General features: G+C 41.2%; 1 protein-coding gene and 1 long non-coding RNA gene across 6 annotated transcripts in view; one reads left to right on the top strand and one right to left on the bottom strand.

The window, feature by feature from the left end:
- Positions 1–25067, top strand: part of GRIP1 (glutamate receptor interacting protein 1) — a 1044357-nt gene that overhangs the window by 281473 nt on the left and 737817 nt on the right. The window lies entirely within an intron of this gene.
- The window catches only part of LOC138288561 (uncharacterized), a 104476-nt gene that overhangs the window by 42187 nt on the left and 37222 nt on the right, over positions 1–25067 (bottom strand). The window lies entirely within an intron of this gene.

Raw genomic sequence — 25067 nt, 5'->3', positions numbered from 1 at the left:
TAATTACATTTGGCTCCACTATTACGGGCACCTGATCAGGTTTTAAATTAGCCAGGTCACTGGTTTTTGCACAACAGAGCTCAATTCTTCTGTGCGCAGCCAGGTCCCAGTAATGGCTTGGCATTCTTCCTCCAGCGCACAGCCCATGCACAGCCGAAAACTGCACCTTTTACTCACATCCATACAATAGCATAGACAACCACAAAACCCTTTTATAGCAGTTATAAGCAACGCTTTCAGATGCCTTTTTCCTCCAGACACCTTGATTTGAATAACAGTGGATCCTATTTATAAAGTTTTTTTTTTTTTTAATAAACAAATCTAGCAAGTATACTTGAGTGCAAGAGTGTAACTTTCAAATGTGTTTTTTAATTCACTTTAATTTCCATTCACATCGAGGCAGTACACTCATTCAGTTAGAACAATGCGTAAATATGACATTCAGTTAGAGTGAACCACTTCTAATTTCCATACTTTTCTGACTCCATCTTTTAAAATTTGGGGATTTTCCATTCTTAATCGATTCTTTCTCATAAATGTGACCTCGTTATATGCACAATTCCCTGAACACTAAACTAGACCGTGTAAATTAGTGTGATATTTGCATACATTACACCAGGAACATTTTGGGCAAGTTAGGGGTTCTGAGTAGAGGGCCAAGTTCATTTGTTGATATTGCATGTCCTTCACCCCTCTCCTAACATTCCTTTAAAAAAAAAAAAAAAACTACATCTTCAGAGACAGCCACCTCTGTACTCTTCCACGCAGTTGTGATGTTCCACAGAGTGGGTTTCTTTACCTTATCTGGTTCATTAATCATATTTTTGTATCTTGAAATAGTTTCCATACTTTTCAAGAAGCAAGTATATTTCAGCAGAGTCAAGATCTTCCAATAGGGCACAGTGTAAGTCTGTGCTCTTCTGAAAAGTAAACATTCTTTGTTGACCCTACCTAGTATTTACATGTAGACAAATAACTTGTCGATTGCATCTCTCCACTGCAGAACAAACATTGTGAAATACAGGTGTGAAAGTTGAACATCTTCGAAAGATGTCTGTGGGCATCCCAATACATTCACAGAAACAATGATGCCTGGTGCCAGTTACGAAATTCTATTATTTGACTTCAATCATCTATGTTGAAAACGTCGGTGGGTTCTAGTGAGAATTTGTAGAACCATGTGTTTTTGTCATTGGGATACCACAAAATAATATCCCCCCCCCCCCACAGAATGTGTAGGGGGATTCCCCTCCGTCTTACTAATCTCACAGATGTTCATAGTTTTTGTACTGAAAGGGACGCCCTGAAGGGCTTTGGCTCTCCTGCACTGCAGGGGCTGCAGGAGCCCACATTATGCCCCTTGTTTTTGCCAGTGAACTGTGTTTGGCGATCGGGTGCTGGATGCTGTAAACATTGTCAAATGGGACTTTGTCTTCCCAGCTAGCTAGCTAGATAGATAGATAGATAGATAGATAGATAGATAGATAGATAGATAGATAGATAGATAGATAGATAGATAGATAGATATTACACAGTTATACACCATTAATTTCGGTATTGAAAGATGTCAAGAAACGAAATGTATGTCTGCAGCATTGAAGTTAGATGGGCATGTGTAGTGTCTGTGCATCTTATTGTGGTGACATCAGGGATTTAACACATCCAAGGCTCAATTAGAAGGTACTGAGTTGGGGACAGTTGTTTCTTCTGGATCCCTTTGCGGTTATGGGCTTTGACAATGTAGTGAACTACTGTTGAGAATACCATTACTGAGTTTAGTCACATTTGATTGTAGTTTTTAGTACCTTGTAGTGCCTGTTGACATTTTTTAGTCAACTGTTAGGCTTTCTGTTGTTTTCTCGGCTTCTTGTTAATAGAGTTTTTGCCATTATCCTTTATGTTGAGACAGAAGTAAAGCCATTTCTAGCTAGTAAAATGGTATGTCTACCAGCTCTACAGGGAAGACCTTGGGCTTGGCTTCTTGCACATCTTTGGTGATTGGCAGGTTCTTGAGAAGGCAGGAGCATTGAGTTGTACACTGTGTCCACTAGCACTGTAAACTGTTTACTGCCCTTCCTCACCCTGAGGCAGCGCAGTCACACTACAGGACTATCCTCAGCAGACTGAGGAGACCAAAGGGGCGTGTATGATATTCATTCAAGATCTAAAAGAGTGGCTCAGTCACCACCTGTAAGAATCTTGACCGTAGAGAAACATCATATTTCTGAAATCCACACATCAGCGATAGTTTGGAGAGAGCAGGAGTGATTTGCAGCCATGTGTTATAACCAGTCTGACTACTCATCTTTTAAGAGTATTCTTATGTGTTTTGGTGTTTTGCACTGTTTATTGGTAAGTAGCATTTATAACACAAATGCTGTAAATAGTTATTATCAAGTGTTACCAAAGTTTGGATACAGCTATTTAGGTAACACTGTTGGTGGTTGATATAGGAATATTGAGAGATAACATGAGTATACATAACACAGACTTCGATGTTTACGGACAGTGAAGTGCAGCAGTATGTACAGCTATCTGATGCCAGTTTTTACAAGTGGCAGTGTCAGTGATGAGAGAAAGAAAGTCAGGGGCTTAAGAGAGGGGGTTGGTTTAGGAGATAATGTTTCACAGAAGAGGTTTGAGCAGCTTGCTGGTTGGATGCACACCAGGGGGCTTTTGTAGGCAGAGGTGTTGTTTGACTGTTCCTAAGGAGGGTGTTGGGGTTTGAGCTGGTGAAGGGTTTGTACATGAATGCTTTTGTGGAGTACATACTTTGAAACTTTCCAATAATCTGAAAGGCGGAGTCTGTTCCCTTAACGGTAGTGATTGACTCCCAAGTAAACTTGACTTGAAGCATTTTGAAGGGGAGAACAGTGCTTTCATTACAACATAATGTCCACCTTTTCAAAACCCATATGCAACACTTTGGCACCTGATCTATGATATACACAATTGGAACCCCCTCTTCATAAATAAGAACCCCCTTTTGAGAAGAAACTGATCAGATGTGCCTTGCACTAGCAGACAGTGTTCCTAAATAACAGTTGTAGCTGTCAGAAAATACTCCTGTACCGTCGAAGATGCTAAATTACATCCACCCCAAAATATTTTTACAAATGGAAGTGCATCAGTCCTGGATGCACAAATACAGCTCAATCTTTGTTCCCAAGAAGGGCATTTGAAACACCCATTGTCTAGTGCATCAATTATTGGTACTGTCTTTCTTACTTTGATGTATTTAACTTTGTTTCATACTACTTGTGGAAAATTGCTGGTTTAGAACACTAGTAGCAATATGCACTAGTGACAGATGTGTTTGTAGGCAGTAGAATCTGACAGAGAAATAGAAAGTCACATGTATTCCACTGAGAGTCTCCCCATCCGTATGCGGGAATCTTCCTATGATGCCGACTACCAATCACAAGTGGGGGACCACAGGGAGACTGGTCATATCTCAAACAACTCAGACATTATACACCCATAAATGTATAAATGATTCTGCAAAAGGACACAATGCAAGATGTCATAATGCGTTAGAGAATAAAACATTCTCCGGCCATATTTATTATATCTCATAAACACGACAATTCTTTTTCTCATATTAGGTTACAATATGTACAGAATAGCGTCATGATTATACAATAAATTCCTAGCAAATACTCCATAACTAATACATGATAAGTTCTAGCAAATACACAAAAGGAGTCATGGTTGACCACCCCTCAGGCTCCTCGTGGCATCGACTGATTCAATTGACTTGGACCAAGGATTAAATCCTGCTGGTCCCTCAATAAGTTGTCCTTTACAAGGAGAACTCACCTACTCCCTCAAATCAGAGGGAGCTTGGGCGAGCATGACAGCTAGTCCCTCAAACAACCATTCCAGAGCCAACTCAATAGAGGGATCTCCCCATTGGGAGATGGTCCTTGGTTACCAGGCCATACATTGGTCCCCTGACACAGCCCACCATCCCCCAGTATCCCCAAGGCCCCATGTAATGGGGTACCCTGGACGGCTATGGACAATTGCTGTAGCGGTCGTCTTCAGCCCTCCAATAAAGACTTGTAGTACCCCTGCCCTGGCTTCAGCTAAAGGCTTAAAAACTGATTCCATACTGCATTCACCTGCACTTATTATTCTTGATGCCAAGTTTGCCTACCTGTTTTACGGCCAAACACTACTCCTGCTCTGCCAGAACTGATAATCAACAAAGGCACCTCACTCAGTGGTCTCAATACAAGGATGGGAGGGTGGGAAAAGAAGAAATCTGGTGTGAAAAGGGCAGGGGGCAGCGAAAGGGCAATCAGGTAGCCTTGCCCATTATTTCACTTGTGGCACTGATGCTTCGGCAGGCAACCCTGCCGATCCTAAAGTAACCAATGGCTGCTGATCTTGGGTAACCGCAAAAGATTAAAAAAACAAGGCCACCGTTGGCCACTGCCCCTTAGTGGTCCGATACGGCCAGCACCTGTCTCCAGGGCCTGCGAGCGCGCACCTTGGCCCTTTGCCCAGTTCATCATATTGTTACATACTCCTTCCCCAGTATCCCCTCCCCATGAAGCTTGCATGTCAAGCTGCTATATGAGGTAAAACTATCTTTATTTACACATTTTATACATAGTTTTTGAATTTGTATTTGGTTATGTTCCCATTGTGGAATTTCTTTTTTATAATTTGTTATTGTTAGAGTAGGTGGTTATTCAAGAATAATTTCTAATAGAGTTCTAGAGTACATGAGGAGATCGAAGATAATTTGGTGGTAAAGAGGATGACAGTGTGAAGAAGCATCTGAACTAATGGTCACGTGACAAAATGTGGCCCATGATATGGCATCAACTGAAGCCAGCAGAAGAACTATAAAAAAAGAAGGGCTCACTTTAATATGGAGCAAACCTAACTGCATTTTTATAAATATTTTTATTGAATAATAGATCAATACATTTTCATGAATTGCATACAGCATATCCCACATACCTTGCAAATATCACAGATACAGTAGGTTCACAATTCATTCATCTTTTGTGCTCATCTTTATTGGATGTCTTTGAATATCTGGCAGCTCGACACAAGTCACAGCAGGAAGGCGATTACAGATGCTGTTGCAAAATGGCGTTCTTATCATATGATGATTTTTCTATTCACATTTTTCAATAGACTACAAATCTTACATCAAATTGTCTAAAGTGAGGGTTGCTTTTCTTTCAGATTTGGTGCATGTGTTTTGCTTTTCAACCACATGCACATCACGCACTACTTCGAGTAAAATCGCTTTTTTGCACTACTAGCAATTACATCGTTTTATAATGAGGGTATATTTGATTTAGTGTACATTGTCTTTGTAGCTATTAAGGCATATATATTAAACATTAAGCCTGCGCTCTCCGTTAAAAAAATTAATTCTAACCCTGCATTTGTGGTCACAAGTAGGACTGCATTTCTTGATTTCTGTACGCTAAAGCCCACCTAAGCAGAGTCCAGTGTACCTGCGAGGCAGCAAAATCAGAGGCACACCCCTCAGAGCATAAATTCTAATGTCTTAAATTCTTCTTTCCATCCGTTAGAGCGTAGCCCAAAAAATTGAAAGGATTTTTAACGTAATATTAAGCTCCACCTGGTGATGTCGACATGTCCTCAAGGTTGGGTTTACCACATGTGTATCAAATTTTACTCTCACTAAGTCATGTAAAGCTGTGTTTTTTAGGGAGGCCGGTGAAGATGGCATTACAGCAGATAGATGACCTGGCCTGTTTTTGTTGGGTAAGGCATGCTCTGCGCTTCGTTAACCACCGCATACTGCACTTGTAGCTGCCTAGTGTAGTGTTCATGGTGTGAACCAGAATGTTCGCATTAGTTTGTAAGAAGAGGGGCATGCAGTGTTCGCAGGTGCAGGATCTGAGAAGAGCGACTTCTGATTGGTTACTGTGGGTGGTGGATTGGAAAGCTCAAGTGCTTAGTTAATTCACATTTGAGGGCAGCGATTGTAAGACTCTCTCAGAGCAGAAGGCAAGAGGGGCATCTCAAGTTTAGCTGATATTAGAAGAATCCTTGCATGCCCCCCTAAATCGAAATGTATAACTAATCTCAAATGAAAATGGAGGGTACCTTGCCTATGATAGTCAGTTATTTACTAGGTAAGCTGCGTTAATGTTACTTTTTAATTCAGCTTATTAGAAAGAGTAAAATGTTGTTGAAATTGCCTTGATACGTCTGGTTGCATTCATGCTACTGATTGCTTTAGCTTTTATTCCTTTTTTGAAAAAAGAAATAATAGTTTTCAGGGATGCTGAGGATGGGGAAGAGGCCCTGGCTGGTTGATAAAAAGTGAAAAATTATAAGGATCATATTCAACTTGCATCTCACCTTTTCTCCTTAGAGTGATACTGCTGGAAAGGGCCCTTACTTGAAAGGGACAATGCTCAGGAGAGTATTTGCACTAGTTTACCAGTGCTGTGTCATTCAGCACCTCGCAGCAATGGCGCCCTCAATAAAGAAATCCGTGAACTGCATAGACTCTAAATCCAAGCCTCCGACTTAATCTGAAAAAATCTCCTCTTAGTCGCCAGTCGGAAGTCTCCACAGTGGCTCTGGGTGGAAAGGAGAATTAAATTCAAAATTGTGTTCATGGCTAAAGGCATATGGGGGTAGAGGGCAGGGGCCCTAATACAGATAGGGTGCACTTTCCCAGTTTGTGCCACAGTGCACCTTTAAGCAGGTGCGCCGGGTGCAAACAGGAAAAATATGTCCTGTTACGTTGAGTGTGCTGCCCTCAGGACAACCGCAAACTCACGCTGCACCCAGTGCAGCACATCCAAGAGAAATGCAGAACAGCTGCTTTAAAAGCTGCTGCACTTTTAAGAGGGATTAGAGAACCCCTTGCAGGCAGGTGCTGTGAGTGACTGCACCCTCCTGCAGGGGGCTGTCTGGTGGCGCGGGGGATCCACTAATTTAGCTTAATATAGTATGTAGTTTGGAAGTTTCAGAAAAGCACAATTTCCATTGTTGGTCTGAGGTCTGACTGACAGGCAGCAAATAGGTTGCGATGTTACAGATACTCCTAAAATCAGTTCTGTTGCTAACATACTAGTGAGATGGTGATGATTTAAGATAGGCTTGTAGTTGGTGTACCCTTTAGGCTCGTGTTGGAGGTCTTTGGTGATTATCACAGATCTTCCTGTTTCAAGAGATCTGAGTACCATACAGTTGATAAGGGTCATGTCTACAATTTCTGCAATGCCGAGCTCAAACACTGAGAAGAATTTCCTGATGAGATTTGTTTTTGGCTCGTTCTGCTATGAAATTTAAGGACTCTGATTTGGTATCTTCATAACCTCTTTCAGAGGCGTAGATTTGGAGGGCACTGTTTTAGAGTTGAAATATATCACTAGGTCTCATGCAGAAGGGGCTTCTCACTGGCTGGAATAGATGGTTTTCAGAAGATATTGATAGTCCTGTGACTCTGTAGTTTCTTCATAGATGATGCTGGACTCTCAACTTGTTTCCCCCTTTTTATTACCTAATAATAATAATCTCTTCTGTGCTTACTGCAGTCTGCATCTGCGTTGGACGTGCTGCAGATTCTACTTAGTATTTTTAGGTTGCTGGCCTTGAAAATATACCACTTGTTGAAAACTTACATCCCTCTCCTCTTGATTTTGTTTTTGGGCTCAATGCGACTGACTGCATTGGTTATTTTGAAATTGAAGAAAGGGAACTCATTTGGGAGCCTGCCAGTATTCGAAATTGCCCGCACTATAATTTTAGTAGCAAACTCCGAATGATGTGTGCAGTTCCTGAGAGTTTTCACCATCAAATAAGCCACCTCACAGGGCTCTAGTCCCCCCAGAAGCCAAAACACTTATCTCTAAAGCATAAACCAGCAACAACTGGACAACTGAATATTCACTGTTCTTCTTACAGCATTGTTATGTTTCTTCTTTACCTCTAGTGTTTCTACCAAGCATACAATTTTCAGATGTGCACATACATGTGTTTCCTACCGTTGAAGAATGGTGCTCCTGGTTACTGCACAGACCTTGCCCTGTTGGATTATATCACGAGCTCCTCTTCAAGCCAATATCTAAGATATAACATCTAATCTGTGTTTTGTTGCAGCTGATATATTTGGAAATGAATTTGGGAAAACGTGCTTCAAAATATATTGTTTATCCATACCTTTCAAGTTTTCCTGGGGGGGCAGTATTCCCCTCAAGTCGTCATGAAGCTTCTCAGCTGTCTCTGGGGTGTTGGGGGTTGGGAGTATAGCTCGCAACCACAATGACTGTGGTGAAAAGACCCCAGCGGTGGAGTGTTTTACCTGGTGCGCCCTTGTGTTCAAACTAGAATAGTCTTACAGCTGTTTCAGAAAATCGTACTAATACGTTTTTTGATCTGTTTGATGGATTAGGAAATTACATTTTGTTTTTTTATTTTAGCGTTGGTTTTTCGAACATGATATTCAGTGCTTAATTTGAGCCGGTGGTTGCCAGTGGGGGCCACCGGCACTCATTTTTAGGGATTGGCACTTTTTCTGCATCAGACATTTATTTACCTAGAGCAAGAGAGGGAAAAGCAAAGAAAAGGGGGGGACAGAGGAGGAGAAAGGAAGAAAGCAGGAACCTGCATGAGTGAGAAAAAGGGGCAGGGAGTGTCTGGTAGTGTATTAAAAAGGCATGAGGCCGGTACAATACTATGCAGCCTTGGTGTTTTACGCAGCAACATTTAATTACACTGGCCTTGGGCATCTGAGCAGAACTTCGAACACTGGCACTTATTGTTTTACAAGTATTCCAAAACCCACAAACCTTGAACTATCTAAAAAAAAAGTACTATATGACCCTGCATCTTTAAAATATATATATATATATATATGTGTGTGTGTGTATGTATATATATATATATATATATATATTTGTTTTTGTTTTGTTTTAACGAAGTACATAGAAGATCATAAAAAAAAAAGGCCTCAGCGCTCTGGGTGAAAATCCATACCACTTAAGAGTTTAACTATTGGGCTTTGAAAGTGTTTGTGACATTTGTGTCTGCCTTTGCAAAGGTCACTTAGCTTCGCAGTCATGCTTAAAATATAGATTTTCCAAGTTGAGTTCTTGTGCATTAGCTATTTTTCAGTGTTCCTAGCTGTGTATTTCCCACCTGCCCATCTATGGATCTTCATGTCTTAATCAGGGGCCTGGTGGGGGACCTGAATGAATTGTAGTGTATTATGGAGAATCGTGTTCATAAGAGGCGAGCACGTCTGTTCTTCAGTGGGGGCGGCTTGCTCCGGACACCAGATCAGGGCTGGAGCTGCCTGGGCTCAGAAACACTTAATGGAGCCCTTGCTGCATTAAGGATGCGCACGGAGGGCGCAGTCCGTGAGAACAGAGTGACAGCACTTGTTATTGTTTATTACAAAGTGCCTGTCAATGTCCAGCCTGACTCAGAGCTGGTTATTGTTTAACTTAAAAATCTGCATTGGTCTGCCTTGTTCATCGCTCTGAGGGGAGTTGAAATGCGCTATATAAAACGGTTAAATAAATAATTCAGATAAGCGGTAGCCTCTGCCTGAGGCCACATCAGGTTCATATTCCAGCGTTATAGTGGCACTCATACTAGGATGGTCCTCTAGGATGAATGTGAGTGATTTGTTGGTCCTAACACAGCCCCTACAGCATGTTCATAAAAACACACAGGTATAAATGTTCTAAGCCCTTGATGCCCTATAGACTCCACCCATCCTATAGATTTTTACTTAGATTTGAGATTAAAACTTATTTTTGCATATATGTTCATGCATCCTACACAAGGGATCTCAGACAGCCAAGGTTCGATTTTTTAAGGTAGAATTCATCACACAAAGGCTAGTTCGAGATTATTGGTAAACCGGATCCCAAAATATAATTGCCTCTGATTCCATTCTAAAGCCCTCCACAACGAGCCATGAGCCACAAGATACATGAACTGAATCCCTGCGTTTTGGGAGGTGGATGGTGAACCTCCTCTTGTTGGGTGTGAGCCTGGGTGATTGTGCAGCACCAGAAAGCTCAGCTGAGTCAGGAGTGAGATGCTGACATACACAAACACACAAACCACTTGTACCTGACACATTTTTGTTAATCTCTTACAATCAGAACCATTAATGTTATAACATTAGGGCTGTGAAACACTCAACACAGCAATACAAAAACGTTTTTGTTGCCCAGCAACATAATTAAGTAAAATATACATTTTGTGCATTATACCTATCATGCATACATCGATTACTGATCTTAGAAATTAACAAGTGGTTTATGCTTATAATACGCTGGAATTCATCCCTCAGGTACACAAAACAGTGATGCAGTTTGCCTTGTAGACATAATTGATGCATTTCAGAATAATGAACGAAACGTGTCATTGGCTCTTCAAGAATAAGCTACACTCGGTCATCTGGCTGGCACACACTGTTTGTAGCCGGCATAACCGTGAATAACATCATCGTTTTCAGGTGTGCCAAGGAGTCCTAAACCGCAGCAGTGTCCAGCCCCTGCTTACAAGAAGACATCTATTCTCTACTGGTTATAATGGATGCCCAAATCTGTGGGAGGGCAGCCACTACCCCAACTGACTTGAGTCCTTCATGTGGTGGTGCAAAATGATAACGCATATGATGTAAGCAGCAACGTGAGTGGAAAACAACTTTCACAGAGTGAACAGGATGAAACGTGTCTGTACAAGAGCGAAAGCCGACTGATGATCTTGCATTGATGCGTGGTGTGGACATGGGACGTTCAGCCTAAAACTGAGAGGATTGTTTGGATCATTCTGTGTCTCCTTAAACCTTATGTTCTTCTTGAAATGTATATGCATGAAGATCTTGTGACCTTGGCGTCTCTGGTGGAGGACATTGATACCCACATGCTTCATTCAACGTGGGACCAGTAGACCTTATACCCAGAACCTTTGCCCTTGGGCAGCATGCGTTGGTTCTCATGAAAGGACCATTTCATTTATTGAAGACCTCCATTATTGCATTATATCAAAGGAGCATAATAGCACCACCATTGTGTTTATAAGGTCTGTTTTTTAAGTTCATGTTGCTAGGGAATGCTTTCTTAACAGGTCTGTACTTAAGGCTTTCCTGAGTTGTGCATTCCTGGCCCATACATCCAAAGTATGCTCTGAAGTGCTTGGACTAAGAATACTCTGACTTTAAATGTGCTATTTTGTAAATCTGTCTTCTTGACTGTGCAGTTTCCCTCTGATCTGGGATCATCAAAGAGTCTAAGACCGCTGTGCCATAAGATGGCTTTTTAATATTATATTGCGGCTTAATTAAACAAATTTTTTGGACCATCTTGAGTTGTGTATGTTGTTTTGTGGGCATCTTTTCAAGTGAAAGTACTACTGACTGTTTTTTGTGCCTAGAGTGCATATTTAGAGTTTTAGCCCTACTCTATTAAAATGTGTTTAGTTATTTCACCAGTTATCTGTCAACTGTTTGTTTTCTGCTGGCACTGTAGAATACACTAATGAAGGTTAGTTGGAGCCTTAGGTTTTGTGGGATGTATATTTAAAACATACAACATAACTGAAAAATTAAACTTGAGGATTGAATAAAAATAAATACTATCAGTCTCTATAAATGGCGACATATTAATATACATGTTTGAGAGAATGTTTACAGGGGATGTTTACAGGGGATGTCCAGACACAATGTATTACGCCGAGTTTTCGGTATCAAGGCTTCAAGGGTAATAAAATCATACTGGATCTAATGGGATCAAAGTTTAGGAGTTAGAATCAGTCTAAGCTGGCTGTTCACTATCATAGACTACTAAAAGACATCCCATAATGAATTACCCATGAGCAGTTCCATATTAGTGCATTATATATGAGATAAAGTACCCCGTGTGTACTTTATAAGGGTATTGCTAGTCACTTAGGGCCAGATGTAGGTACGTGACAAATTGCGACTTGCAATTTGCGAGTCAGAGCGACTCGCAAATTGCAACTCGCAATTCGCGATGCAGAAAGGTGTCTCAGACACCTTCTGCGACTCGCTATGAGGTCGCAAAGACCCACCTCATAAATATTTATGAGGTGGGTCGCAGTTTGCGACCCCATAGCGCGTCTAGGCACTCACGGGGATGGTGGCCTGCTGGAGACAGCAGACCACCATGTCCGTGACTGCTTTTCAATAAAGCAGTTTTTTTTTTCTCTTTGCAGCCCGTTTTCCTTAAAGGAAAACGAGCTGCAAATAGAAAAAATACCGAAACTTTTTAGTTTCGGTTTTTTTCAGAGTAGGCAGTGGTCCATAGGGCCACTGCCTGCTCTGAAAAAATATTTTTTTGAGCATTCACAAAGGGGAAGGGGTCCCATGGGGACCCCTTCCCGTTTGCGAATGAGTTACCATCCACTTCAAGTGGATGGTAACTGCGAGTTGATTTGCGACCGCTTTCGCGGTCACAAATCAACTCTACATCGCGGTGCGACTCGCAAATAGGAAGGGAACACCCCTTCCTATTTGCGAGTCTGAAACACATTTTGCGAGTCGGTACCGACTCGCAAAATGTGTTTCTGCATCGCGTAAGGGCTTTTGCGCCTCGCAAACGGCGTTTTTCGACGTTTGCGAGGCGCAAAAGCCTTCCTACATCTGGCCCTTAGTATTTCCATGACCATACAGAGTTACAAGGCCGAGTTCTTTTAGAAGGTCATGGAACTTGGAGGTTACTTGTAAAATCCTTTAAGCGCACACACATACGTCAAAGAGTATTTTATTCCTGTGAATACATGGTCATACTATCAATCACCTTACCCCAAACCACCTCAGTGAATGGCACCTTGCTCCTTCCTGTTCATAGCAGATTAGAAGAATGAAAACAGGAATTGTGCTGTGAAACTAAACACACCGAAAAGGAGTTGGTATTTGTTGCAAAAGAGATATCAGAATCAATTTAATTTAAGTCAAGTTAAAACATGTTGTGGCTCAGACTGTGTATAAACATACACAGACTTTCGTCTTACCTGTAATGCCTTGTTGTGTGGTAAAAATAAACGTTGCCATCAACAGTCATTTGGTTGACCATCTTTTCTCTGAAGAAAAGCATATCAGAAAAAAGGAAAAGCCAGTTCTCGTTTTTAGGGTCGTTCCTGCGTTGCATGCGCTCGCGCATGCGTATCGCAGTGAGATGCTTTAGGGTTTAGAAAAGGGCTCGAAGCCCTGTCGACGTCACGTCAGTGTTTTTCATTGGTTTGTGGGCTTGCCTATTAACATCTACTTGCTTTCATTAGTCGAAGGCATGCATACGTCATGCCTTTTCCGGTGGCTAGCCCTCCTCGAGCGCATCGACCAAGTACAGAAAACATGCGAGGCTCGCTGTTTTCTGTCCGGCTCGTGGACTACTTTTTCTCTAATTTACTAGCGCGATTTCGCTTGGCAGAAGTCGAGCGCTTTACATAGTTAAATGCACTTTTTCGGCTTACGTACATAAATGCACTTTTGCCGATAGGTGAAAAGTCGGGTTAGGAGTTTACAATGCTACCAGCTAGAACATGAGCAAACGCGAGACCCGTTGCATTGCAAATGCTTGTTATTGCTTAAGCCTCTGCTGTAACTATGCTCTCTGACATGCCTTTCACCCTGGATGCTGGTAGCTGGCATTGTGGTGTCAGAACTCAACTGCAATAGCTAATTTATTTGTTGTACATGACTGGAGACATCACAACTTGCCTGTAATAAGACATTTATATAGAATCTTTTACAGAGGGATTTCAGGCTCTCAAGTATTAGAAGTTCTTCTGGTTGTTATCTTGAGAAAATGAGTCAAGCAGTAACCAGACCAGACACAAATCCTAACAGTGAAGGTATATAAGACCTATAGGGTTTACTTAGATGACCGACACTTGTGCTTTCTACAGTTTACATGGCAGGGAGTCAAATCTACCCACCAATTCTTACATAGTAGGAATGCACTCATAACCTTTTAAAAGCAGGTAGCCAAACCATGCATGCAATCAAGCCATTCTAGGCTTACGTAGTAGACGGACAAGCCCATGAGGGCTTACATAGCAGACAGATACTCCTATAGTTTAGTGCTTACACTATGCGGGCTGTGAGTTGTATAAGTATTGTTAATTGGCACATGCGGTTTTGTTTATTAATCTACTGTCATAACTAATGTTTGATTGTTTTCTAAGTGATATATTTGTTTTTTATTGTACTTTTATGGTTGCCATGTACAGCCAATAGTCTGCACCACAGTCTGCGTTGTCTTGGCTAAGTTCATAATAGGGGTCTATCTTACACAAATCGACATAAATAAAAATCTAGAACATCAGCTTTTAGGATAATATAGTACAAACAATATTTGTACCTTTCAGTGTGCACCAATAAAGATGGAACGCTTCACTTTGATTAGCATGAAAAAGGAGAACATTTAATATCTACAGCCGCAAAATGCGCCATTTCATTTCCCAGCAGACCTCCTCTTATAAAAGTCTCACCTTCCTCTTTGCAGGGGTGTCATTATCCCAGCCGCTAGTCTTCTACAGTGTTACCTTCTTAGGTACAAATCATATGGCCATTGACATACCAATATAGGTTGTCCTATCTTTGGCTAGCATCCCTATTTGAAGTTCACAGTTTGGATACCTTAACTTCCCAGTGTTGATATTATTGTTCAATGACCGGTCTTGTGCTCTTTCCCCCAAATCTGCCTCCAAATTCGCTTCTGTTTCCAGTACATGCCCAGTGGTTGGAAAGACAGAGGGAATTGAAATAAAAACACAATGACTTCTGAAATATTATGAAAGGACCTTCTAAAGCAGCACTTGTGATAATAGAGCGATTGGTAGCTTAGTGTGGTAGACCTTAGTGGGATCTCTTTGAAAGGCGAGTCATAACATCAATTTAGCCTTTCAACCCTGCCATATTGAGTTAGAATAATAGTACTTTTTAATGTACAATGTGGTATTCTCAACAACAGTAAATTTGTGACGAATATATGTGTGTTTTAGAAGGTGGTTTTAATATTTCTATTAAACAGAGAAGGAGGTTTAAGGGAAGGACTTAATAGAGTACATGATTGTGACCACTTATTGATTGCAGTGCATTTAGGTTGTGCACATGCCTGTGCCATTAAACTCTGTCTCAGTATACCATTATTATGTTAGTTAAATGTTATTATTGCTCAGTTATCAGTATCATCAATATTATTGTTTAGAATTACAATTATCCATATCATCAATATTTAAAATTTCCGTATGAGTATAATTAACTTTGTAATTAGGTATGACAGTGTGATAAAAATAATATTGTTATTCATTTTGTTCATGGTGGTGCAACTATTATTCATGTTGCCAATAGTATTTCAATATCATTCTTATTATTATGTTTAACTCTACATAGGCAGTTGCTTAGAGTGCTCTGCGGCTATATATAAGTGGCAAAGAGGTCTCGCGCACGGGTCCACATGCTTCATGTACCAACTGATTTTGTTCTAATTCTGAGGTTGGTGAAATTTGTAAAAATAGTTCCCTGAAAAAGTCCCAAGGTATTTGAGTGGCTACAAACAGTTGTGACTCGTGCTGTACAGATTGTCATTACCAATAATATTAGAGTCATCCCATCACTTATAAGCGCACATGGCCGCTTCTTCATTGTCTTTTTTTGAAGCAGCAGGCTCTAACATCTCAAGGCTTTGCAAAAGTGGCCTGCAAGTGACATGAGCAAAACTTATAAACTAAAGGACATTTGCCTGTTTGTCATGCTGAATGAGTCCCTCACAAATCCATCTTCCAAGGTTTCAGTGTCCACTCGCTGTCTGCAGCATGGCAACGTTCCTGCTGCTGGAAGGCAGGTCTGGGAACAATGCCCGCGCTGCAGCTTTCGTTGTCAATGTGCCAGATTGTCCATCAGAGGAGGTGTTATTACTTCAAGGGATGTTGCATCAATGTTCTCACAGAAATCCTAACTAGTCCGTCACCTCCACTAGCAGACTTACCAGGACAACACACCTTCCTATCTGGTACTTTATGAAATTAAGAGGGACATCTTCAGATTAGTGAATGCACTCCTAAATGCATATTTTTGTTAACGTCCATCCCAAAGCCTAGTAAATCAGGAATTATGTCTTTTGCTTTAGTTGCCTCCTTCTTCAATACCATCAAGCCACAGAATGATTCCTCTACCTATCTAGATGGGGAGTAACCCAAAACACTATGACAAGGCTAGCAGCCATCTGTGTACACTTGGACCATGTCTAACTTACTCTTTGCTAACTCCTTGATGTCTTGCAAACTCATACATGTAATTCAAATAGCGCTGTGTAATTGTCATAGGATGTCGAAGACTGCTCACACAGTGAGTATACTCTGACACCCGGGAAGGAGATACTACATGACACAGCAACAAGTAGCTTGAAGAAGGGGGCTTTTGTTGGACGTGGCAAACACATCCTTCATAGTTGACTTCCAAGGTGCAGATGAAAGTCTGCCCCATGGATGTCAGTCTGTAGAGTCAGCTTCCAACCTCTGTATTATGAATGGGTCACAAAGAGGGTCGGAAGTGAGGCAAAACTCCAACTCTACACCGAAGTTGGAATCGACACATGAAGATCGATGTTATGGAGGCATCTCAGTCAGTGCAACTACTGAGTCCCAGAGTCACCGGTGAAAAAGCAGGGGTTGGCCTCATAAGATCTTACCTCCAGATCATATGAAGAAACACGAACCCACTCAGCCAGTCCACACCATGGGTGGGTCACTATGTCACGATGCCTCGCACAACACATGAGAAAGAAAATATGTATATCTTTGGGTGGAGAGTTCATAGACAGCCTCAGACACTGAGATCCTCCTATCATGGAATCGGGCAGAAGAAAGGGGAATATACCTTGAGTGAATAGTGCAGTAAGGATTGTGTGAGGGTACAAAAAGGCATGACATCCTTGTAAACAGTTGATTAACATCACTCGGGAGTCTAACGGAAAATGCTTTATAGATAAAGAGGATGCTGGTCTGCCCTTTTTTTTTTCCAAATAGAAGATGGGACCCCAACCCTCAACACCACTAATTAGAGGAAAGGACAAAAGCCTCATCTAGGATGAATTGGACACTAGAAGTCATTAAACATTGTGAGAAAGAAGTGATGCAACTGGATTACGCCATAATGGTGCCTTCCGAGTAACTTTATTAAGCTATACCATAGACACACAGGACATGGTGCTCATTTCTTTGTGGTAGAATCCAACTTATCAATGAAACCCTTGCAATTTACAGCAACACTGCTCTACTATTGATGAAAGTCTACATTAGCCCACAAAGTCCTCACACAATTACACAGAAATCTGCCTACATCCTGTCAGTCAGAGCACATAACGAGGACAAATGCAGCCTTCACCCTCGAACTATGTAAACAAACCCTTATCCACCAAAGATAATGAACATTAATTAGTTGTCTCGAAACTGTAGAATGCATTACCCCTTCGCTTTTAAATAGCTGCCCACCAACTTACATTGAGGCATTCAGGAATGTGTTAAAAAGGTGATGTATTTCCGAGCCAGATATCGTGAATGTCAACAGTAAGACAGAAGCCCTCCTACCATACGGTTGCTAGAACCTTTAGTAGTACTACAACAGTATTACTAACTCACTGCAATATGCTATTTACTAACATACGTGCAGAGGTCTACTCCTCCTCCTCGCCTGCCTTTTATGCATAGTGATCTCCGACCTGATTGCAGAGCTCTTCACACACATAGGTATACTGTGAGTTTGGAAGGGGCGGCTGGAAAATGGGAGGGATTTTTGGAAGGAAATGCACCAACCCACAAAAGAGTAAGCTAAGTGCTAGTCACAAACTGCACTTCTATAGTTAAATAGTGGCAAAAACCCAAAAGTGTTGTAAATATTCTGGCTTGGAGTAAGTCCAGCAACACACTTGGCCAACCAATGGTACTGCAACACCCTCCCTTAGAAAATAATGGCAGCAGGAACTTAAAATAAAAGCCCATACTTAAAATTCTAACTTATTTAAACGTATTATTTAATTGAATGCTAAAAATGATATGAAAATAAAACGTAATATTACTTTATTATAAATCTCTTAACTTTTTACATTTTGAATATTAATGTAACTTTAACTTCTTTATAAAATAATTCAATCAATTTAAACGAATTCTGTACATAAGCTTATATCATTTTTACTACAACAAATAAATGTTATCCTGCGGTGAGATTCATTTTTTACTTAAATCTTGAGAAAATAGTTTTAGTTAAATTTAATGTATTAAAAATAAATATTTAATTAACAATTAAGCTAACAATGCTGTAGCTTTTATATTTCATTCTACTTTTAAAATAAGGGTTTGAAATTAATTTATATTAATATGTAACATTAAAACGTTTGTACTAATTTCATTTTGAGTTAAGTACATTTTCAAACTTTTCCCTATTGATTACCGTAGGAAAATTACTGCTCTGGTGACAGAAACCTCTGCCTACGTTTGAAAAGCTACAAGTATTAACTTTACACTCCTAAATTAGGCTTCACCTCCTGAATTCATGGTGTATGGACTTGTAACTCAAAAGTGTAAGTGTAAACTTACACGTGTAAATTTACTAATGTGCAGGTTTACCTTTGTGAGTAACAGCCAAAGAGGCTGACTTAAACTGTGGCATACTGCCTGTTGTTTAGCCAGGGCAGAGGAGTAAATTACCCTATCACCCAGGTGGAGCGGCCGCTCGCCAGCGTTATAAATTACTGCCAAGCTGGCGGTCATTTATAAAGCTTTATCAAGATCTGTCATCACAGCAGTTCCTGTCAATGCATTTTGCTGTTTAGTGCAGGGCTCTGTCAACATGACGATGCCCTGCACCAAACAATTTTCTTCTTTTTTTTTTTTTTTTTTAAAACAAAATTACGAAATGGAATTTCATTTTTTTAAATAAAAAAAGGAAATGTCTCTGTTCGCTATGGGAGTCCTATCTGGTGGCTTGGAGAGCATTTAGCAGTTTTTACTGCTCCTTAGAGCCAGTTTTTTCATGGTGGTGACAGGCTGTAAAAACAAACCTGGAATTCAGTCCATCTAAATTATGTAGGCAGAATTACAGGTCTGCCTCCTATGGCCCTTACTCCACAGGCCATCGGAGGGATTTAATCACGGTGGAGACAGAGTAGTCTCTACTATGATTGAAACTATAGTCCACCTGCACCTAAACTGGGTGGGCGAACCATTATCTTGGTGCTATAAATACTCCATCCTGTTGCGATGGAGTATCTGTACCGCCAAGATATAAGTCAACCCCTAAGTCTTCTGTCTACCTGGATAACATTAAAAACAAGCATTAGCAAAGACAGTACGTCGGTGTCAGGTGCCAGCCGTTTGGCTTTGTCAATGCTTGTTTTGTTTTATCATGGTTTTTGTAAAACATTTTGTTGTTGAGGGAACCAGTGGACCCTTGTTAATATAAAAAAATACACTTGTTAAAAGCAAAATGTTTTTTAGTCTACAAAAAAAAAAAACATTCCTTAGTAGTCCCTGGCACAGTGGGGATCTGCTTTGTGTGTGGATGCGCTCCTGGTGAAATAGTAGAATGCAGTTACTGGCAAAGCAGTGGATGGAACAAATATGTGCATGACACAGCAGCAGACCAATGGATGAAGAGAGCAGGCTGAAAGCTCCGAGAAGTATCTTTATTGTACATAGAATTTTAGTAAAAATCAAAAGGTATTGGCTAATGCCAGATCTAACACAAGCCTCTGCAATGCAATAGGTCTTGCATTTGCTTGAGTTAGTTATTGGTTTTGTAAATCCATAGCTGTACTTTTCTTGCCATATAAATTGTTCAACCCTACCTCATAATTTTGTCTTTTCCTGCCATATAATTCCAGTGGCCCTGCATATAACTAAAGCACTTCTATTTAACTTCTTCTTTTATCTGCAGCAAAAAATGAAAATGTTGCCATTTAGCATCCTAATTTAAATCTGCCATGCTAATTCCAATAGAATATCACTTTCACCACCCAACCATCAGACTTGCTGGCTGGCTAACACAATCCACCTAAAAAAGACACAAGACAGCCACGGAGGAGTAACAAGAGAAATAAACTAGAAGGGTCACCCAAACATATCAAAAGTGTTCAAACAGTTATAGTGTAATAAGGATGTTTAATTGGCCTGAATTATGGTCATAATTGTAATAAAGAGGGATTATTAAAACATATGCATTATCATATAAACCTTTATCATTAACTTTTGGCATTAGACTGTAAAGCTCAAAACAGCCCCTAGAGTGCACCATAACAAAAATATAATTTGTAAGAAACATGGTCATGTAGCCATATTGTTAGCCCCAAGAGGGGATAACCCCATGAAAAAGTACAGGAGAAAGTAATGCAGTGTAACCATGTACTTAGACACTAGTTGGCATTTATAGGGCTAGCAGGCCTACTGCAATGATATTACAAACAAGGCCTCTAAAATAAAACTTCTCCCAGCTGTAAAACAAAAGTTGTAGCCATGAGAAAGCTTAAAAGACAGTGAATAGTGGGAGGGGTTATTATTTTGGGGTCCCCACTAACCTAGTGTTATATGGACCATGTCTGGCTGTTTTGGCTTCTGTGCCACAACTATTGGTGAGACCTGTGGTGTGGGACTTGTCAGTTTCTCAGTGACTCCAGTTGTTTGAGGTGCCTGACCACAGCCTTGACTTGTGGGATCACGTGAAATATGAGTCTCCTGTGCTAGAGGGCAACTGATTGTATTGATAGATTAGTGTGCAGTCTGATAGGTTTGGCTTTCAAGCAGCCTGGTTCAGAGAAGAGTTCTTGGTATTTGTCAAGTAGTTTGCTGATTTCTCAGTATATTGTTGATGCTGGTGAATGAGTTTAGACTCATATCTTCAGCCTTAGTGCAGTCTATCGGAGTGCTGATGTCTCTTTCTATGACTAAGAATTTAGCTATGAAAGATGTTTTTGGGTGTCACGTTGTTGATTCGAATGTTCCAGTTAATGTTGGTGGGGATAGCTCCTTGTATGAGTAGATGTGGGTGTTTTGGGGCACAACTTTGGACAAGGCTAAAGTTAATGAATTAGTGTTCATACATCCTATTGACAGTTGTCACCGTGTCAATTGGTGTGTTTAATTTGATCCCTTTTGGTCAATATTTCACATTTGGTGGGGTGCATTTGCTTTTGCAGACTGATGATATTAGGCATACAACATCCTCTCATTCTTCCAAGGTGTATTTCTGTGTTGGTATGCCTTTTCCAAGGGGTAGTGTTCTCTGTGGTTGATCGGAGTTCATTGATTGTATCACACTTGATGTGTTGAGGGTGTGTTTTGCCTGAATGAGTGGGCCTCTTGGCCTCCCAGAGGTGGAGTTCTGGCATCTACATGCAAAACATGTTCTGCCCTGTGCTGGCCATTCATCCACTGGGTGTCTGTCACCTCTGCAGTATCCACATATGAAGTGTATATTTGAGCTCCCTCACCTGTTAGGGATGTCATGTTTGAAGGCTGGTTTGTTTTGGACCATTTTGATTTTTTTTTTTTTTAGATTCTTCTTTTTTTCTCCATCATTCTAACCAGCACTCTTGGTTGCAGCACGGGCTTTCAGCAGTTCATAGGATCAGTCTAGGGCTAGAATGCCGCTAAGGGTCATTTTCAGTTCGCGCAAGTTGAAGCTTCTAAGCACTGAGGAGCAGCATCCCGTTATCAGCATCACTAGAGAAGCATTGTATGTGTTGTCAGCACCAGTGCTGGGTAGTGAAGCAAGAGCAGCCACGAAACAGCTATTCAGTCACCCGATCCAGATTGCTCAGTGGGGACTGCTCTGTAGGCCAACAGGTCACTAAACGGAGGGATGGTTGAAGATACAAAGCCCATATGTGTGACAGAAGGTCCAGCAATGGCAGGATGTGCGTAGGCGAGAGCTGGCTTGAGGGCTGGTGCATATTGATGTGGTGCACCATTGATATGGTCTGAACCCTTCATCGTAGAGGACCTGAAAGTAATGTGGGCTCTCGGGGGATTGCACATGCTGCTGGCGCTGGACTCTGGTAGGCAGGCAGTGTTCCCATCTAAGGTTAGGAGTATCGGGGCACTGAATGCAAACTCACGATGATGGCCTACCAGTCACCATCAGTGAGTGGGTATCCCGGTAGTGTATTGTAGATGCCTGTAGATTTAAACCCATCTTCTTTGGTGATTTGGGTGTGGTGGAGGAAGCGTGCCGATTGGTGGTGCCAGAGTGGCCAGATAATCCCATCTTGCTCAGCAAGAGAAGTTAATGGTTAATTGGCAGTTAAGACTGGAAGGGCCAGTGATGCAGAAACCTCCCTAAATTGATGTGGGTGGCTTGGCCACGGACAGCCTGGTCGGAAGGCTGTGCTTAGAGGTAGGTCCTTTTGCTTCCGGTTTCCGGCTGGGGGATAGTTGGGGCGTGGCATCTCAGGCCGCGCTGCTGGCTGGCGCTCAGTGGTGAATGGGGCTTTGGTTTCGAGGCGGGGAGTACGTATGAGTCGGGAGCACCTCATTCTCTTGGTGCTGCCCCATAGCTCCTCGACTATAAATAAACTCTACACTTATAGCTACTTCGGAGACTGCTACTGCGTGCACCAGTTCCTCTAATTATTTCTGCGGTGACAACATTCTGTCAGTACCCCGAGTGTCTGTAAATTAACCTTCATCTAACCGGAGGGAAATTTATGAGTGGCATTTCTTTTAAACGGAAGAGGAATCGTATAATCGGATGACAATTATTGACATGCAATCTCCTCTCGTCTGTGCCACTATCGCTAAGGAGTTTAATCTCCTTTTCAATTAGCAATGCATCGTAAATCACTGATTAGCATACATTTTGCATCAGATCATGTATTTCAAGGTTTTATCGAACGATTTGCTGTTGAGAAGCTAAATTTCATTATTTTCCAAGTAAAGAACATGTTTCCGTCTGTTTAACACTGCTGCTCGCGGCCTCGACATAGCGGTAGCCGGGGTATGTTTATTATCAGGTTTGTTTGAAATGTAAATAATACAATTCCGACTAGTGCTTCCCTAACCCTCCCGTCTTCCACACAGCCGTCAGTGTCACAGTTCTGATAGGCCTGTCCTTTATTATTTATGAAATCTTTTACCTTCACTCATGGCTGTCTCATAACATCCAGAAGGGCTACCCAAGGGAGTTTAGACAGCCTCCTTCCCAAGCTCCCGAGTGTAGCATCCAAGTAGGACGTGCAAGGTGGTTTTCAAGGCTTCAGAAGCTGAGCGCTTTTAAGGCGATATCAGGTCCTGTTAGGCAAACATTTTCCACTTCGGCGGATCTGGGTTAAACGTCGTCTTCTATTTGCTGGCATCTGGGCCCCAAGGCCTTTCTTGCTGAGACGTCTCTGCAGTGTGCGAATACAGAATGTACTCGGCCTACAATTTGTACGTTCAGATTCAGGAAATGCGCATATATATATATATATATATATATATATAATTTTGGCCGCAATTTTTAATTATAAAAAGGCAATGGAATCCACTCACCCAGCATTCGTATGCCTTTTGTCATCAAATGAGAATCTTTGAATACATTTTAACCTCAGAATTTAATTTAGTCAATATTGTGTAATTTTCGGGTGAATAATGGCATTAAAATTATGCGGCAAGACATTCCTTGAGATTGTTTTTAAGTGTGATGGAAAATATCTCTGATATCATGGACTTTTGTTATATTGTAAGTCTCCAAAGAGTTCCATGGCCATATGGAGCAACAAGGCGGAGACTGAGTGAGTCCCTTTATAAGGTTATGGAACGCTGAGGTGACTTGCAGTATGCTTATAATGTACTTCAGGGGGGTTCTATATTCCTTATAATACATGGCCATATCATCACCTTTTCCACAAACCACTGACATCTTTGGTTTGATACTTTTTCTTATGAAAGAGATAAGATGTTTGTAAACCTGAAGAATAACATTAAAAACTTTAGTGTAAAATAAACACGCCAAAAAGCAATTAGATATTTGTTGCAAAAAAGTATTAGAATCAGTTTACCAGAAGGCAGATTAAAAAAACACTGTCACTCAAAATAAAAAAGAAAGATACAGAGAGATTCAGTCTTTTTTCTAGTTACTTCAACATGTAATAATTAAACAGGGGGCCATAAATATCCTGTTTCTGCTTAGAAAAACATTGCAGAAGGAGAAAACACCAGGTTTAGTTTTCATTTTTTCAAGTGCAACCAAATTATGCTCTATGACCTGCCTTTCTCCTTGGCTGCTCGCTCTGACAGCAGGAATTGTGATGTCAGAACTCAACTGTAAGAAGTTATTACAGTTGATCAGCTACATTATACTGGCAACAGGAAGAGTCAGAATATACCTGTAATAAGGAAATTAGAGACTGGATTTATACTGGAATTGCAGGCTCCTATGTATTATCTGGGGCATAACAGAGGCTCATGCAGCACCCGCAGGGCGGTGGCAGGCTTACCAACACTGGAGGGGCCCCTCTCAGCCCCTTAAGTGAGTGGATGACACACTTTAGCATGTTTTACAGGAGGGCCCCCGTCATATTTTGTTACACCAGTGTGTACTATGGTATAATAAAAAGAGATTGGGACTCAGATTATGGCAAATACATTTTTAGGTCAAGCATAGCAGCGCACGAGCGCAGCTCTTCTTGACATATTGTAATCTATTCTGTGGGCTTTAACCACGTCCATCACTTTCATTCGTTCCTGGGCCTGCCTTTAAAAATTCCCTTGATTTCCTAGGTAAATGCTTTACGTTTGTCCCGCCTTGAGGCTGCTTTGTTATGCCGTGCATACTGACCCTTTCACATGGATTATTGCGCGAACGGCCATATATGTTCATGTGTGTGCACTATTTTTTCTTTTGTCTTGCTGCTTGTCGATGTGTGGCGGCCATGGTGCTTTGAAGTTTCATATAGCGCAAACTAGATCAGAGGTATTGCAGCGCTTTGCATGAGTATACGTTACGTCACACTGTTACCCTATCGGAGTCATTAAAATGTTTCTTTTGTCTCTCCTCTTCGTGCTCCATGGCAGTTTGAAGCGTGAGCTCAATCTGAGGTATTGGA

The sequence above is a fragment of the Pleurodeles waltl genome, chromosome 4_1 (assembly GCF_031143425.1).
Source record: "Pleurodeles waltl isolate 20211129_DDA chromosome 4_1, aPleWal1.hap1.20221129, whole genome shotgun sequence".
NCBI classification, from domain to species: domain Eukaryota; kingdom Metazoa; phylum Chordata; class Amphibia; order Caudata; family Salamandridae; genus Pleurodeles; species Pleurodeles waltl.
The sequence above is the reverse complement of the archived record's forward strand: the minus strand, read 5'-3'. Positions and strand labels throughout refer to the sequence as shown.